Source organism: Macrobrachium rosenbergii, chromosome 23, assembly GCF_040412425.1.
Source record: "Macrobrachium rosenbergii isolate ZJJX-2024 chromosome 23, ASM4041242v1, whole genome shotgun sequence".
Classification (NCBI taxonomy): Eukaryota; Metazoa; Arthropoda; class Malacostraca; order Decapoda; family Palaemonidae; genus Macrobrachium; species Macrobrachium rosenbergii.
Window position 1 is genome coordinate 12,152,680 of NC_089763.1, and position 17,949 is coordinate 12,170,628.

At 33.3% G+C, this 17,949-nt stretch overlaps 1 protein-coding gene across 3 annotated transcripts in view; it reads left to right on the top strand.

The window, feature by feature from the left end:
• Positions 1-17,949, top strand: part of LOC136851274 (gamma-tubulin complex component 6-like) — a 366,897-nt gene that overhangs the window by 135,886 nt on the left and 213,062 nt on the right. The window lies entirely within an intron of this gene.

Genomic DNA, 17,949 nt, shown 5'->3' on the forward strand with positions numbered 1-17,949 from the left:
TTTTTTCAATAAATCGTGGAAAATTTGGTAATTGGCCGATGTGTTCGTAGAAAAATATTCACTGATTACTGTATTTTCATGTTATTTTTGTGACTAAATACAGTTTTTATCATAAAAGTTTTTAGTCATAAAAATAACATAAAAATAGGCAGTTTTAAGTATTTTTAGAGTGGTATTTGGTGTTCCAGCTATTAAAATACAGTTTTAAGCATTTTTCGAGGGGTTCCAATATGTCACATTTTTGGTATTCGCCGGGTGCATTGTGGTACCTAACCCCCGTGAATACGGCGGGTCCACTGTACACTAGTTGCTAAAAAGAAAATTGCTAACGGCTGTATATACACTGTTCCAAGTAATTTGCCCAAAAATGAGAAAGAAATCATGTTAAATGATACGGAAGCGTAGCCATACAAAATCCAAAACATACAAAACTACAAAACTGAATACTAATTTTGTTGTTTATAATTATCAACAACTTTTCAAGTATGAAGGCATCGAGTTTAAAGAAACCAAGACTTAAATTTAGACTTGATACAACAAGATTCAATGATATTCCTTTTAACTGTGTCATTACACGGGACTAAGGATCTTACTTCACTCCAGTTAATAGGATGATGTAAATCTTTCATATGTACGAACAATGCATTCGATATTTGGCCAGCTTTCACAGAATATTGGTGTTGTTTGATTTGTTGTGAAAGTGGTTTTCCAGTTTGTCCCTGATATATCTTATCACACTTTTTACAAGGAATTTCATTGATGCAGCCAGAAACTTCTTTAGGAGAACTTTTTATTACTAAACTCTTAACATCAAAATTACTGAAAACAACATTTGTGTTGAAAACCTTTAAAATTCTAGGAATTTCTAAAAACCTTTCATCATATGGTAATTTGAGAATATTATGCTTACTAAATTCATGTTTGTTATTAGTTAAATAAAATGTTTTCCTGGCTCTTTGCCATCCTGCATCTACAAAAGCCCTTGGGTATTCAAGTTTCAAGGCAATATCAAATAGTTTTAGTCTCAGCATCAATGAACTGCAGGCTACACATGCACAGTGTCCTTAAGAACATCCCAGAAAAGACAGAGCTTTAACATTTTGATGATGATTGAAATAATAATGAACAAAAGAAGCAGTGTTAGTTGATTTTCCAAAGACTGAAAAGATGAAATTTCTGTCATGTCTGTGGACAGTTACATCAAGAAAATTCAGATTAAATTTTATAGAAGGGACTAAATTATTTAGCTTAGTCAAAAATTCCTGGAGATTTTTGTGAACCAGCCAAAGACAGAAAACATCATCCACATACCTAAACCATATAAATTTTGGGGCAAAATTCTTGGTAAGAATTTTCTCTCAAAAAATTCCCTGTAAATAATGCTAAGGTCAGGAGATAAGGGATTACCCATATCCATGCCGAACTTTTGTACGAAATATTCACCATTAAAACAAAATTTACTACCTTTGATGCTTCATTGTGTAAGATTAGTGAGGTTTGCTACAGTTAAAGGAATATTGTAACTTTCTAATTCTTCCTCCAAAAATTCAAGTAAATCATCTACAGACACTTTTGTAAATAAAGAGACGACATCAAAACTAAACATAGTAAAATCAGAATTCAAATTCAAAGTATTTAATTTGTTTATAAAGTCGATATTGATTTTTACATTTGTTTTAGAAATGTTTCCTACCAAAGGTGTAAGAATTTTTACAAGCCATTTAGATAAATTATACGAAACTGAGCCTGTTGAACTAATGATTGGTCTAATAGGGTAATTGATTTTGCGTCTTGACTAAACCATAGAGATATGATAGGGAGGACCACTGAGATGTAAACTGTTTAATTAAATGGTCAGAGCCCTTTAAAATGGATTTAATTTGTTTACTAAAATGAGAGTTCACTGTCTGTATAGGATCAGACCTCAGTTTCACGATGTAAGTTTGCGTTATCATTTAACCCTTAAACGCCCAGCCTCTATTTACAAAAACGCCTCCGTATGAATGCCGCGGCTCGTGAGTTAGCTCGAAACCCTGCAGCGTGGGTGAAAAAAGTTTTTTTCAAAAAATCATGCACGCTTTAGTTTTTAAGATTAAGAGTTAATTTTTGCACCTTTTTTTGTCATTGCCTGAAGTTTAGTATGCAACCATCAGAAATGAAAAAAATATCATTATCATATATAAATATTGAAATATATGACAGCTTTCAAAAAAAATTTTTCATATATAATTTTATACAAATATTTTTGAGCAAAACATAAAAAGCTAACGGGTTATTTTGTTTTTCTTTGTATTGTACACTAAATTGCAATGATTTTGGTATATAACAAATTGTAAAACGATCAAAGCAACACAGAGAAAATATTATCACAAAATGATACATGAATTAATGTAACAGTGGGACGTAAAAAATGTTTTTTTAAATTCACCATAAATCAAAATATTGTGCTAGAGACTTCCCGTTTGTTGAAAATGAAGCTAATTGATTGAATATTACTAGACTGTAAGTGTTTTAGCTTACAACCTTGATTGCAGTTTTCAGTCGACCATTTGATAAAATTAAAGTTGACCGAAAGTAATTTTTTCTATTTATCGTGATTTATATGAAAATATTTCAAAACTGATAAAGCTACAACCATGAGTTATTTTCTGTTGTATTGTACATGACATTGCGCACATTTTCATATATAAAACTTTATGTAACGACTAATGTAAAACGATGCAAACATTACAACAACGTGACAAAAGAATTTCTGAGATGTTCGGTTTTTCGAAAGTTACCGGTGTAAAATCGAATGGAAAAAGTTTTTATTTTCAGAAATTCACCATAAATCGAAATATTGTGCTAGAGACTTCCAGTTTGTTGCAAAAATGAAGGTACATGATTGAATATTACTAGAATGTAAGAGTTTTAGCTTATAATTGCGTTTTTTGACCATTTTCGATCGAATTTTAAAGTTGACCGAAGGTTGAAATTTTGGCAGTTATCGTGATTTATATGAAAATATTTTCAAACTGATAAAAAGCTACAACCATGAGTTATTTTCTGTTGTATTCTACATGAAATTGCGCACATTTCCATATATAAAACTTTATGTAACGACTAATATAAAACGCTATTATGCAAACATTACGACAATGTGATGAAAAGAATTTCTGTATTCGTTTTTAAGGGTAAAAGTTTTTTAAAAAATTCACCATAAATCGAAATATTGTGCTAAAACTTAGCAATTGGTTGCAAAATGAAGGTAAATGATTGACTATTACTAGAATGTAAGAGTTTTAGCTACAATTGCGTTTTTTGACCATTTCGGTCGAGTCAAAGTTGACCGGAGCTTGAAATTTTGGCAGTTATTGTTGTTTATATGAAAATATTTCCAAACTGATAAACGCTACAACCATGGGTTGTATTTTATTGTATTTTACATGAAATTGCGCACATTTTCATATATAAAACTTTATGCAACGGCTAATATAGAACAGTGCAAAAATTACGACAAAATGACGAAAGAATTTCTGAAATTTTCGCCGAGTTATATATATATATATATAAGAAAAAGTTTTTTCAAAATTCACCATAAATCGAAATATTGTGCCAGAGACTTCCAATTTGTTGTAAAATGAAGGTACATGATTGAATATTACTAGAATGTAAGAGTTTTAGCTATACATATATATATTTTCAACCATTTCGGTCGAGTCAAATTGACCGCAGGTTGAAATTTTTTGTAGTCGATATATATATATGTCCACTTGGCACCCAACAGACAATTTTAGTCGATATATGATACGTCCAGTAAGCGTTTATAGGGTTAATAATGCTGGATTATTGCTATGGTAAATTGAGAAAGTGTTGCAACCATCTTGACAGGAAGCTTCAATTCAAGCTGAAGAACCTTATTGCCAAAAATGACTGGACTAAACATGCCAACATGAACTTTAGGGTTAATTTATCGGACAAACTGGTGGATAGTGCTATGACAGAGGCTTTGGGATACGGATTAAGCTTTGGTGTTTCTGACGTTAACCTGGACTATGTTGATATTTCAAAATTATTTTATTGTTTAGAAGAATTTAGTCATAATTTAAGTCCTGAGGACATCAATATTTGTAAAGGTATTGTGTATGGTGCTATGGCCAAGCCTGATTTCTCCAGGCCTATAAAAACCATAAAAAGATGAAACATTGCAAGTAACAAATGCATATAAGTTTAATGCCGTGGTAACAATGAATAAAAGTGACTATGTAAATAAAATAATGCCATTATTAAATTTTGAACTGGTGTGGGAGTTTACATGAAACTGTGTGTCTTTATATTATTGTTTTGTCATATTATATTTATATATATCTTGGCTATATATTTTATATTTCCATTATTATATTTTGCATTTATATATATTTTATATTTTCTATATATATATATTATTCCGATATTTCTGAAAATATGGCTGCTACAATTTTAAAGGACACATATATGCATTTCATAACATTCAGTGCTTTAAGATGTGATGGAAGAATTTTTTGTTGCAGTCAGTTTGATATTTTCAGGCTATTAGCCATGTTATGTATGTTCTTTAATCAGAAGTGTTTTACAGTTCAGAGTTTGATCTAGATTATAATTCAAAATCTTTTAATCTAAAAGTTTGTTTTTGATTTCTTGTTGGGTCATTAATAATAAACGTGATTTGTAGAAACTGCAGTTGTTTCTTTAAATGGTCCATTTAATTGATTTGAGTCCAGGCTTTGAAATCGGCAGATAAGGTAGAGTTTGAAATCTCTGTTTTTATGGGAGGAAATTGAACTTGTGATTTTTACCATGATTTTCTGATCATTATGAACTTTTGAACTGGTGTGGGAGATTTAATATGAATATTCATACCTCTTTTTATTATTATTTTGTTATGTTACGTTTGCCATATCTTGGCTATGCATTTTACACTTTCCATTATTGTGTTTTTGCATTTCATATATTTAAATGCTGGCAGCGGTGTCTCAGAATTAAATGGTGGCAGCGGGTGTCCTTTGATTTTAATGTCTTTAAATAGTGGCGAAAGAGGGAGATTACTAATAGGCTAATTGATAACGTTGATACCCAAGGCATAGGCGTGAGCTTCACCTGAGTGGTTACCACTCAGTCTTAAGATAGCGAATTTCTGAGTAGGTCGTGATTACGTGTGAAATATGGGGAATCTTTTTTTTCCGTTTCTATTCGAGTACTGGGAGTGGGGAGTTGTGAAATAGATCTGGATGATCTCTAGAGCAATTTTGGGGTTAACAAAATACCCAAATAAGTGTGAATAGTGGCGATTGTGAGTTAATTACGCAAATGATGATTCAACAAGAATCGCTGGTTTTTTTTTTTGCTTCGCTGTCGAGTGGGTGACGTCACAGGTTAGAAGTTGAGAGATAGGTACTTCGTTTTCTGTTTCAAAATTGGTAAGTACCCCATTCTCGTAAGTTGCGCAGAACGCCGTTTTCTATTCTTCTTTAGAGGGGTAACTTTTACCTTTCTCTAGTGTTCTTGTTGGTTTCTTTTTTTTTATGTTGTTACGCTCAGGGCATGTGATTACTCACAAAATGCCGGACGATGCAGCAAGCACATCCCAATCAATTGTGGTGCATAAAGTGACGAGCGTTAGTGCGGGAATTAGTAATTTTAAAGGGTTAGTTGACGGAAGCCAACCCAAAATATAGAAACTTTCATTGAGTCAGTGAACAATTATCTGAATTCCAAGAAAATTACGAATGGCGCTGAAGCTTTAACAGAGGCTAAATCATTTCTGGATTTAGATAAAGGAGATATTGGGAAACGAGCACGCAGTTTCGGGTTCAGAAGGTGTAAAACTTGGAATGAACTGCAGAAATTTCTACGAGCTACTTATGGCGGAGTTCAACGTGAATGCACAGTTCGAATTTGCGAGAGTTTCTCAAAATAAAGAAAGGCAATGATTCACTAGTCACATACAGTGCGAATTTATTTGATGCAGTAGTTGAGTTAAAGAAATCTATAATAGGTTCTCCATGGGTAACTGGAAATAATATCTCCTTAGATAATTTTGAAAGATTGTTACACTTTGCTTGCCTTTTAACGTCGGTCCCAGATGTAATTGTAGATAGTTTTGATAAGAGAATTGATCAGGATACAGATGAATCCTTTTGTTTGCACAGATTAACAAAAATCTAGCAAAATGCCCGACACTGGACAGTAGTTTTGTACAGGAGGTGCAAAGATGTCAGCTGCGGTTTCCAAACCACAGAATAATGATAGTCGCCGCATTCAGGAAATGATGCAACAGCGAAGACATGTGCACGAGTAGAATCGAAGAAAATTCCAGAGAGATCAGTCACAACGATACGTTGTTTTAATTGTGATAAAATAGGCCATAGTAAATCAAATTGCAGAGTGAGATATTGTTCAGTTTGCAAATCTTCAGATCATGGATGGAGATTTTGCCCAGCCACAAAGAATAGAGATTATTCAGGGAAGTCACGGGAGGTTTTTCTAGATATGACAGGAGAATTCCACATGATGCAAGTTCTAGATACACAAAGGAACAGCAGAATTTTCACAAGATAAGTTCGAAAACGGACACAGGATAATGACTAATCAGGTCTTAGAGTCACTAGAACCTAGGCCGATTGTACGTGGATTCTCTAATGGCAATGAAATTTTTATTTTCATTGATTCTGGTAGCTCAGTTAACTTAGTAAATGCTGACCTTTTTCACTCGAGGTTTCCAGAGTGCAAATTAGTCCCTTCTAGTGAGACAGTGTGTGATGTACAAGCGAGGAAACTGAATATTTTAGGTTCGTCATTTCTTACGCTTTGTATCAGTGGAAAGACAATAGTAGAATCATTTTTGGTCATAGAAGGATTAGCCTTAGGTGAAATGGTTTTGCTAGGACACCCTTCTTGTATGCGACATAACATCAACATTCTTACGGGAGTTCAGGGGATTACAATAGGTGAGTCAGGTTGTTTTGTTCCATATATACACAGGAAAAAAAACTTGTGAGAAACCTAAGACACAGTCTGAGACATGTGTAACACATTCATTAGAGAGTGAAGATATTCCGCAAAGATCTTTCAAAGGATTTTTGTTGGAAGATATTGAATTGCAACCGCGAGTTCCTACATTAGTTAAAGTGTCGCTGAAAGAGAAGAATTTCCTTCTCAAGTGTGCGTTGTTGAGGGAACCGAGAAATTCAAAGACGTTGTGAGTACCATGTCAGTGAATGAAATTTCAGTCGCAGGCGTGACTTCAGTAGAATTAGTTAGCTATCAAGACTCAGTAAAAATATCACAAGGGTACTTATGTAATTGATTTTGAAGAGTTTAATGAAGAGCATAAATTAGTGAGTTTTTGTGGAGACGGGAATATGTTTCCTAACGAGGAGCAACAGTTCCGAAGTCAGGTTCTACATGAACATATGGCTAAAGTTGATTATCCTGAGTATTCAGATAAAGTAGAGAAAGTGTTGAAAGAATATCTAGATATCATTGCTTTGAAGGGTGATAAATTAGGAGTTACAGATGTTTTAGAACATTCAATCCGCCTAGAAAAGGGTACAAATCCCATATATATTCCAGCATATCGAATTCCTTTTAAGATCAGAGAAGAAGTAGAAAAAGAAGTTCAGAGGTGGGAGTCGGAAGGCATTATTAGACCGTCCAATTCTCCGTTTAATTTTCCTTTGCTTGCAGTTCCTAAGAAAGACGGTAGTATCAGAGTTTGTGTAGATTTTCGTAAATTGAATGAAAAACATGCCCAGATAGATATCCGGTAGCTTGTTTGCCTGATTTGTTTGTTGAGATCGGTGGCAAGAATATATATTCATCTATAGATCTAATGCAAGGGTTTTTACAAGTTCCCTTTGTGAGAGTAGCCGAAATATACAGCATTTTCGGTACCAAAGGGACATTACGAGTTTAATAGGATGCCTTTTGGATTACAAGGGTCCCCAATAACATTTACTAGACTGGTTAACACAGTACTTCATGGCTTGTTAGGAAAGTCGGTGTTTGTGTACATGGATGACATTCTCATATGCACAGATACAATTGAAGAACATCTAAAGGTGTTAAAAGAAGTCCTTAAGCGATTACGGTTCGTTGGGTTAAAAGTCAAATTGGCCAAATGTGAGTTTCTGAAGAGAAAATTGTCTATTTAGGACATGTTATCTCTAAAGAGGGAGTTAGAGTGAATGATGAGAAAGTTAAAGCCATTGTGAATTTTCCAGTTCCCAAAACCAGGAAACAGATTCGTTCGTTCCTAGGTATGTCGGGTTTCTTTCATTTTATGCGAATTTTTCTACAATAGCGTCTCCATTGACAGATTTGTTACGAGAAGACGTTAAGTTTGTTTGGGGTGATAGTCAACAATTAGCTTTTGAGAAGCTTAAGAACGCTTTGGTGAACCCACCAGTTTTGAAGTTTCCAGATTTTAGTCAACCATTCACCTTAGTGACTGACACGAGTCAGGAAGGTATAGGTGCGTGTTTGATGCAGAAATTTGAGGGGAAATTACACCCAATTGCTTTTTATAGCAGAAAGTTCAAAACGCGTGGTAGTAACGAAAGGCTGATGTCAGTTAGGACAAGGAGGCTTTCGCAGTCGTCTCTAGCCTTGTTCATTTTAAGATGTTGTTGTTGGGAAATAAAGTTGAGATTTTTACAGATCATCAACCGTTGTTAGAGCTTTTAATAAGCCAAATTTGTCGCCCAAGAGAGCACGTTGGTTCCTAACATTGAGAGATTTTGATGCAAACCTCAAATACATTGAAGGTAAGCATAATGTAGTTGCAGATGCATTGAGCAGATATTTTCCGGTCGAGGATGAGGAAATACACACCGAATCCTGTGTGGGAGAAGAGAGTAAATATTTGTTGTCTAATGTCTCTGATATTAGTAGTTCTGAGAGATCGCATGTAGAGGACATACACGTTCCTACAGTGCATACTTCGGGGAGAAATAGTGAGTCGGCAGTCTCGGGAGAGATTGTTATTCGTGATAGTGAGAGTAACGCAGTGTGTTATATTACGGGTGAAAATGTCACTTGGGACATAGGCTTGCTGGAACAAAAGCAAGATGAAGATAAATTGTTGTCAGATGCTAAGGCATTTCTTAAGGGAGTTTCACCGAAGAAAGGGTATAAGTTGCCTTTTTCTGGTCTAGAGTTGGAGAATAATTTATTGGTGAGAAAAGTTAAGTATAACTTATGAAGTACTCGAAGCATGGGTGAGATTACACAAATCATCGTGCCAGAGAGTCTAGTACCACAAGTTCTAGACATTGTACATTGTAAATTTGGTTCTCCTCATTTGGTGTGGACAAGACGTATGAAAACGTCAGGTCAAAGTTTTTTTGGAAAAATATGTTTTCCCGCAGTAGAAGCCTTTGAAGAAGAAGTGCGCTATTTGCAATGCGAATAAGCCAGCGACGACAGTGTCGTGTCGTTTGCTTTGGTTCATATCCCATACCACATAGGCCGTTTCAGAGAGTGCATATGGATATTCTGGGTAACTTCTCAGAGTCCGCTTATGGTTATAGACATTTATTAGTAGTTGTTGATGAGTTGACTCGCTTTGTCGAGATTTTCCCACTGAAATACAAATCAGCTGAGGAAGTTGCTATAGCGTTTTTTAAGGGGATAATTTGTCGATATGGTGTTCCTGAATGTCTGATCACAGACAATGGTAGGGAGTTTATTAATAAGACTTTAGACGGTCTTGCTAATTTGTTGGGGATAAAGAAAGTATCTATAATCCCGTATAGACCTGAAGCAAATGGGTTATGTGAGAGGGCGAATCGGAAAGTAATCGAAGCTTTGCGCATGACGGTGGGAGGTTCCGATACACATTGGGACAGATCTTTGGATGAAGAGCGATATAGTATCAATACTATGATGAATGACACAATTAAGATATCCCCAGCAGAAGCTTTGTATGGATACAAGTTGAAAGGACCTTTTGATTTGTTACCAGAGCAAGTTCAGGGTGATGTTACGGTCACTTCATTGATAAATACAGCGAGAGAAAGATTTGCACGTATCAGTAAAGAACTTGAACTTAGTTCGCGTGCAATGGTAGAGAAAAGTAACGCGAAATCGAGGGGAGTAGTTTTTTCGATGGGTGATAGAGTGTTTGTTAAAGTGAATGTTCGGAATGATCTGAATTATAAATTAAGTCCGAAGTTCCACGGACCTTTTGAGATTGTAGAGATCAAAAGAGGAAATAGATTTGTAGTTAAAGATGTAAATACTGGAGTGACGAAATTGACCCATATTTCGAAGTTAAAGAAAGTTGGGATGTAATGGAACATTTGTATATAGTCATAATGGAACGTTTGTATATAGTTAGAGGATAAATGTTTGTATTTGTATATATATGATATTTATTTTTTTTTTGTCTCTTGTTCATTTTGGATGTTGAAGTTCTTAATCATTTGTTTTCGAATGATTTTAGGAATTGAGACATGGGCTAATTTCATACGAGATTTGACCCGTGTGTTAGTGTGTTATTGTGTTATGATGTGTTTCATCATCTGACGCAATATGTGTGTTGTTTAGGATATTTTTTTTGGGAGGTACTTAGTATATCGGACCGAACAAGTCTGATCTTTTTTCGGGTTGGGAGATCGTATTTGAGTATTTGGATTTTTTTCCAGTTTCTTTTTTTAAATGAAGGGAGCTGTATTGTGAGTGGTTGTAGTTGTTAAGATCGTGGGAGCGATTGCCATTACGTCAATTGCTATTTTGTTGAGAGTTAGTCAGGTGTTGCGAAATATTTGCTAACCGGAGTAGAACTTTCATGTATTTTACGAGATATGATACCTTTTAGAGTTTGGATAGGATTCTCGAGTATTTTTTTTTCTGTTGATAGAATTTTTTTATGAGTGAGTTCCAGAGAGTTATTGTGTTTAATAGTGAGTTGACTGTGATTATTCTGAGATACACACTTGGAATTAGTTCACATTGTGAGTGTTTGACTTTTGCATTAGTAGTTTTGTTTGGTTCAGTAACATGAAACTTTTGTTATTAGACCTTTTTCGAGTGTTTTTGGGAGACTCAGTAGTGACATGGGATAGATTAGAGACCAGGTTCATTTTGGGAGATCAATATCAAGGTTCGAGAGTTGATTATAAGACAAGTTGTACTTTAGTTAGAGAGAAGTGTGTGTGTGACAGTAGTATTTTCCAGTTGCGAGTTGTGTCTGTGGGTGGTTGTGAATTATCATTAGTTCATGGACAGACTCCGACAGAATGTGACTTTAGACAGTTCCTGCGAGATTACCACATCGAGTCCACCAGTACTCTTCCTGCTGTGTTTTTGCAAAGAGTGCAGTTACAATGATGTGCCAGAGCAACAAGTCGACGACATTCGTTCTTCAAGAGTCCAAGCTGTTTGATGCTGCATGCAGAATGATGTCTACGGAATTTCTCGTATTTAGCCGTGCTGTATTCAACAGTTCCGAGAAGATAATTATACGTCATACGCATAACGAGCATTTGGTAGTGGCGGTACCTACAACCAAGGTGCCAATGACGGTTCCACCGTTGGAAGACATTGACGATTCCGTGATGTTCGAGTATCAGGAATATATTATGCCGACAATTTTAATTGTCTTAATAGCTATTTTACTGATAATTCTTGTTGTGGGGGTAGTAAAGCTTATTCGTGTTTGTAAGATTACATGTAAAGGCTCTAACAACACAACCCCAGTGACTTTGGAAGTGCGTCATGAGAGCAGTCTTTAAAGCTGCAGTGCAGTAGACATTGCTATTGAGCATAGCTCTATTTTGTTATGTTTTATACATATGCTTTTGTTTTAGTTTGCCGTTAAGGAGAGCGAGACGCTCTTATGGGGTGGCCGAGCTCTATTTCAGAAAATATGGCTGCTACAATTTTAAAGGACACATATATGCATTTCATAGCTTCAATGCTTTAAGATGTGATGAAAGAATTTTGGAGTCAGATGGAACTGAGGTCAGAGACTTCAGTTGTAAAATCTTTGTGTTCAGCAAATAGTTTGATTCCTCAGCTATCTTGTGAGAACCTCAGGTGATGATTCCGAAGTGTTATGTATATTCGTGAGTACGTGCGTTAATTTGATCTAGATTATGCCAAAATCTGCCCTAAAAGTGAGTTTGATCGTTCATTAACGTGATAGAACTGCAGTTGTCTAGACGTAGCTTTGGAGAGGATCCAGGCTTTGAAATCGGCAGATAAGGTAGAGTTTGAAATCTCTGTTTTTATGGGAGAAAATTGAACTTGTGATTTTTACCATGATTTTCTAATCATTATGAACTTTTGAACTGGTGTGGGAGATTTAATATGAATATTCATACCTCTTTTATATTATTATTTTGTCATGTTACGTTTGCCATATCTTGGCTATGCATTTTACACTTTCCATTATTGTGTTTTGCATTTCATATATTTTTGGGAGTTTTCTATCATGTTTAATTCTTCCGACAGATGTCTGTGGACAGATGTGGACTGGTTCACTGGTTCAATAACATGTGGTAGACTGTTTTGTTGACATGACTTTAGTTATTGATTTGGGAGTATGTGTGATTTTGGATATTTTCAGGCTATTAGCCATAGTGAGACTTCTTTAATCAGAAGTGTTTTGCAGTTTAGAGTTTAGTTATCTGCCTCGATATTTCATTTATTATGCATTTTAATCTTTGCTTTGTTTTATTCATTTCTTGTTGGGTTATTTGAATAATAAACCTATTTTTGTAGAAACTATTGCATTTCTTTAAATAGTCCATTTAATTGATTTGGTGAGAATGAGTGAGATTCGGGTGGGTGAACTTCGAAAGCGATGAGAGAGAGAGAGAGAGCGATACACGGTGAGAGAGAGAGAGAGAGAGAGAGAGAGAGAGAGAGAGAGAGAGAGAGAGAGGGAGAAAAAAGATGGGTGTTATCGTGAGCGAACCTTCATACGCCTTTTTCCTGAAGAAAGATCGTTGAGCACGTTATACACTTTCAAAAAAGTGTTAATTCTGTCCTTGTTACATATATATATATATATATATATATATATATATACACACACAGTGAACCCTCAGATTTGTGGGGATGCGTATACACAACCCCCGCGTTAATAGGTCAAATCATATAATGCTTAAAACCCTCAAAAACACTTAGAACTGCCCATTTTGATAGCTTAAACCAAGAAAAACCGTAAAAATGCTTATACCTGAATATGTTAATGGTTTTATCACAAAAAGTGCATTTATTCATGAAAATTATATGAAAATACAGTAATTAGTGAATATTTCTCAGTGAAAAATACCGCGAATGGTCAATTTTCCACTTTTTGATGGCTAGATATGTTCCACAGAGAAACTCACGAAAACGCGTGAGTCCAATAACCATGAGAACTTGAATAATGGGGTTTACTGTATATATATATATATATATATATATATATATATATATATTCATATATATATATATATATATATATATACATATATATATATATATATATATATATAATATAATATATTCTTCGGGGCTATTATACATATATATATATATATACATATATATATCATATATATATATATATATATTGATATATATATATATATATATATATATATATATACTATATATACAGTAAAACCTCTCTTTAACAGACCCAGAACCAACAAACATCGGATTTAACAGACAAAATCCAGCCAAGGGTAGTGGCTGCTGTTGTTTACATTTACTAGTGCACTAACTTCAGCATTGGTACAAAATTGGAACTTACCATATATTTCTGTGTATAAGACGACCTTTAGATAAGACGAGGTAAAAAATAAGGCAAATTATCGTAAATTTATCTCATATCTGTAATGTAACAAAAATGCTAAATTACAAAACCATCTGTGTATAGGCTAGCTTTTGCAACAACAGGTGTCTTATAAAATATTGGTTAGGTAAAGATGATGTTATTACAGATGCTGTTTTGCTTACTGTATCCTTAAAAATTCAAAATAAATTAAATAAAGCCTATTCTATATCATATTTTTTCTGTACACGTCACGTAAAAGGGAAACATTGTTTTGTTTATGTTTCATTGACAAGTACAAACAACCCCTAACAATACGATAATGTATGATAACATCATACATAATTATCGTTTATATGACTGAATTGTTCTAAACAGTTATTTACCACTAGAATGATTCTGAATTTTTAATGAAAAATTATTATGTTATCCTAAATGTTATTACTACCATAATTACACTACCATTAAAATTTCGGAAAGGTTACCAAAAGATAAAGGTTGCTGTGAATGCAACCGTAACTCGATGTTTACATTTTCTCAGCTGGGCTTGCATAGATTAAAGTTGATTTCATTGATATGGAATTTTTCCTTGAATAGGCTATTTGTTATGAAGATATGCCAATAATATGTAAGGTAAAAATGGTTGTATTACTTTATTATCAGTTTATTTCATAATGTGAATCTTTTCTTTTATGTCAGTGGTTATCGCACTGAGGCTGAGGCTAGCCTACCGATAAACATCACTTAGGACACAAAAAAACACTGCTTCACTTTAACGGACAAACTGTTTTAACAGGCGACCTTCCTCCCCTATTAGTCATTAATGTGGGGTTTCATTGTTTATATATATATATATAATTATATAATATATATATATATATATATATATATATATATATATATATATATGTACTGTACAGGCAGTACCATTTTTACATTATGGTTCCATTCCATTCCAAAATCAAGAATACTGAAAATAATTGAAAATCATAAAAAATCCGAAAGAAACCTTACTTTTAATAATTTGGGTGTATTGAAAACAATGTAAAGTGCATTTTTATTGAGTTTTTCATCAAAAAACCCCCAAATTTTTGTTATTCTACCAAATTGTAGCCATATTTCTGGCCAGATCGTTGGCATCATAAGCAATTATCTCAGTGACATAGAACATGGTGAAAAACCAGGAAATAATTTTCTGATGAATATATTTGAAAAGCATCATAACTCGAATGTTGTAAGCTGACCTTTGTCATAACCCGAGGATTGCCTTTTATATATATATATATATATATATATATATATATATATATACATACATACAGTAATACTTTCTCTCAGTTTTAGGTTACTTTACAATCAACACACACACAATGAACTTTTATCACTGGAACTCCCAACTAATGGGCATACGAGAAGATTTTTTCACAGACACAGAAATTCATGAGAAACCCTGCAGAAGTGGGTGTTTAATTTTTGAAGTAATTTACAAGTTTTCATGCTTTTATGTGTAAAATCTGTATGAAAATGCATTTCATTATTTTATGTGTAAAATCTGTATGTAAAATGCATTTCATGCTTTTATGTGTAAAATCTGTATGAAAATGCATTTCATGTTTTAATGTGCAAAATCTCTATGAAAATGCATTTCATGCTTTCTTGTGCAAAATTCTATGAAAATGCATTTCATGCTTTCATGTGTAAATCTGTATCAAAAATGTATTATTTTTATTTTTGTACATGCATAAATATGATGCAAATGGTAAAACCACTGCACATTAACTTAGTGTATTTTACAAGATGTGATACCCATTTGCAAAGTTACTGCACTTTTCAAAGATGATACCAGTATGCAGAAAATGCTTGTTTAATGTTTGAAGTATAGTTATAAGTTTTCATGCTTTAACTGTAAAATCGATATGGATAATTTATATTTATATTTCTGTACATAAATATCATTACAAGTTTATGTCCATTTGCAAAGTCTTTGTCACAAGGACTTTAACATGACCTTGAGATGAGGTTGTTCGTCACGCCATTTGATAAAATGAATTCTAATGTAATATCAGAGATGTAACTAAGAGTTGTATAAAGTGTCATTCTTTGAAAAATTCTTTTCACCTCGGAGAAAAGTGCTGGTGCAATCTGTATGTGCATGTAATACAGCACGTTCAGTTGGTGTACTTTTACAAGATGTGATACCCTTTAGTTACTGCATTTTTCAAAGATGATACCCCTGTAGAAAGTGTGTGTAATTTTAAGTTTTCTGTGTTTTTAGGTGTAAATCAGAATGGAAAATTTGTATTTATATATTTGTTCATAAATACAATACAAAAGCAGTACAGTTACTTCATTACAGTGAGTTCTAGTCTCTCTATCTCTCTCTCTCTCATGAAATGGTAAGCTCAAACATACTTTTACAACTTATTATTTCTCTGTAACAGTCATTACCTGTACAGTATATAATTTTAAATTGATTGAATTTTACCTGTACTGTACTACCTTTTACGAATATTATGTACATGTTTTTCCCAACGTTTTGCCTAGTGATGCAAAGAAAACGGCTTTTACTCTAGGTGACAAAGAAAACGTCATCCCATGAATTAGGGGTAACATTAGTATACGTACGCACCTACTGTATGTGTTAAAGATGTTATGAAACTGTGCAGTACTCAATTTTTACATCAAACATTTACTGTATTCCTTTTTAAGGGTAATAATCTAAATTTTTAATAAAAATTACACTAACTTTAGTTCATTTAAAAGTTAGCTTAATACTTTTTAAGGGAGCATGATTACAGTCATATTTAGTACTTAAACTCTGAAATAAACATTTATTAGCATTTTTAAAGACCATGCCAAACTTATAAGAAAATTCACCTTATATACAGTATATATATATATATATATATATATATATATATATATATATATATATATATATATACTATTCTTACATAAGTAACGGACCCCTTTGTTTAAGTGGAACAAAATTATAGCCTTTTGATTATCCTTTATTTTTTTGAACATGAATGTATTGCCACAGGTTAATAGATTAATATAATATATTAACAAAATTAATATAATGCTTACTCGGTTTAATGATATTCAATACAAATGATATTTCGGCTTTGCACCCTTGGGATGTTAAATTCAGCTGATAACAATCTTGGGGTTTCATCACCATTTTTATTGTTTTGATAGTACAATTGAATTGCTTTTACTCTCTGTTCTTTTGTTAATCTCATGGTTGTATAAAATATCTGAAAAAATGAAGATTTATTAAATTAATTAAAGAAAATAGTAAACAAAATTTACAGTATAAGATATAAAATTAACCCTTCCCTATCTCTATAGTTATCACATCACTGAGGGTACATGAGACCCAAGGTGTCTGGGAGCGCTATAGTGCTCAAAATAATTATTTAGAAAATTCAGCAAAAATAGAAATTTTATGCCAACAAAGTTCATTTTGCTGTCCTTTTTTCTAAATGTTTATATTTTATGGTGGAATAGTCAGAATAAGAGTCCCAGCCCTCTAAATACAAAAAAATGTGAGTTATTTAACAAAAAAAAAAATTCTTTGCTTATTTTCATATTTTCGTTTGTAACCCAAAAACTATGAAAGTCAGGCGAATGAATTATTTTTTATGAGAAAGCCAACAAAATTCCCTAACTATCGACATATAAAACAATGGAAAACGAATAAGTCCAGTTGGTGAAAAAATTGATAGAAAAAGAGAGTGAGAAACAGAGCGCTCTGCCAGGCCTATGGTGAGAATTATCGCTAGAAAAATTTTTTTGAAGAGCCCTATCTCGATTATTTTTCATAGAAATTACTTTGTAAATATACGAAAATGTAGAGGAAAAGTTGAAGAATAAAGGAAAAGTCAAGAAAAAATGGCTTTGGTAAAGGCAACAGTTTCATTTTGACGTTATAAATTGATCGAAACGAAAAAAATGTTACCGTTTCAACATTATCGTTCGTAGCTCAAAAGCTATAACAGTTAGGCAAAATGAATTATTTTTTATGAAAAAGCCAACACAATTCTCTAAATATTGACATATAAAACAATGAAAAACGAATAAGTCCAGTTGGTGAAAAAATTGATAGAAAAGAGGGTAAGAAACAGAGCGCTCTGCCCAGCGTATGGTGAGAATTATCG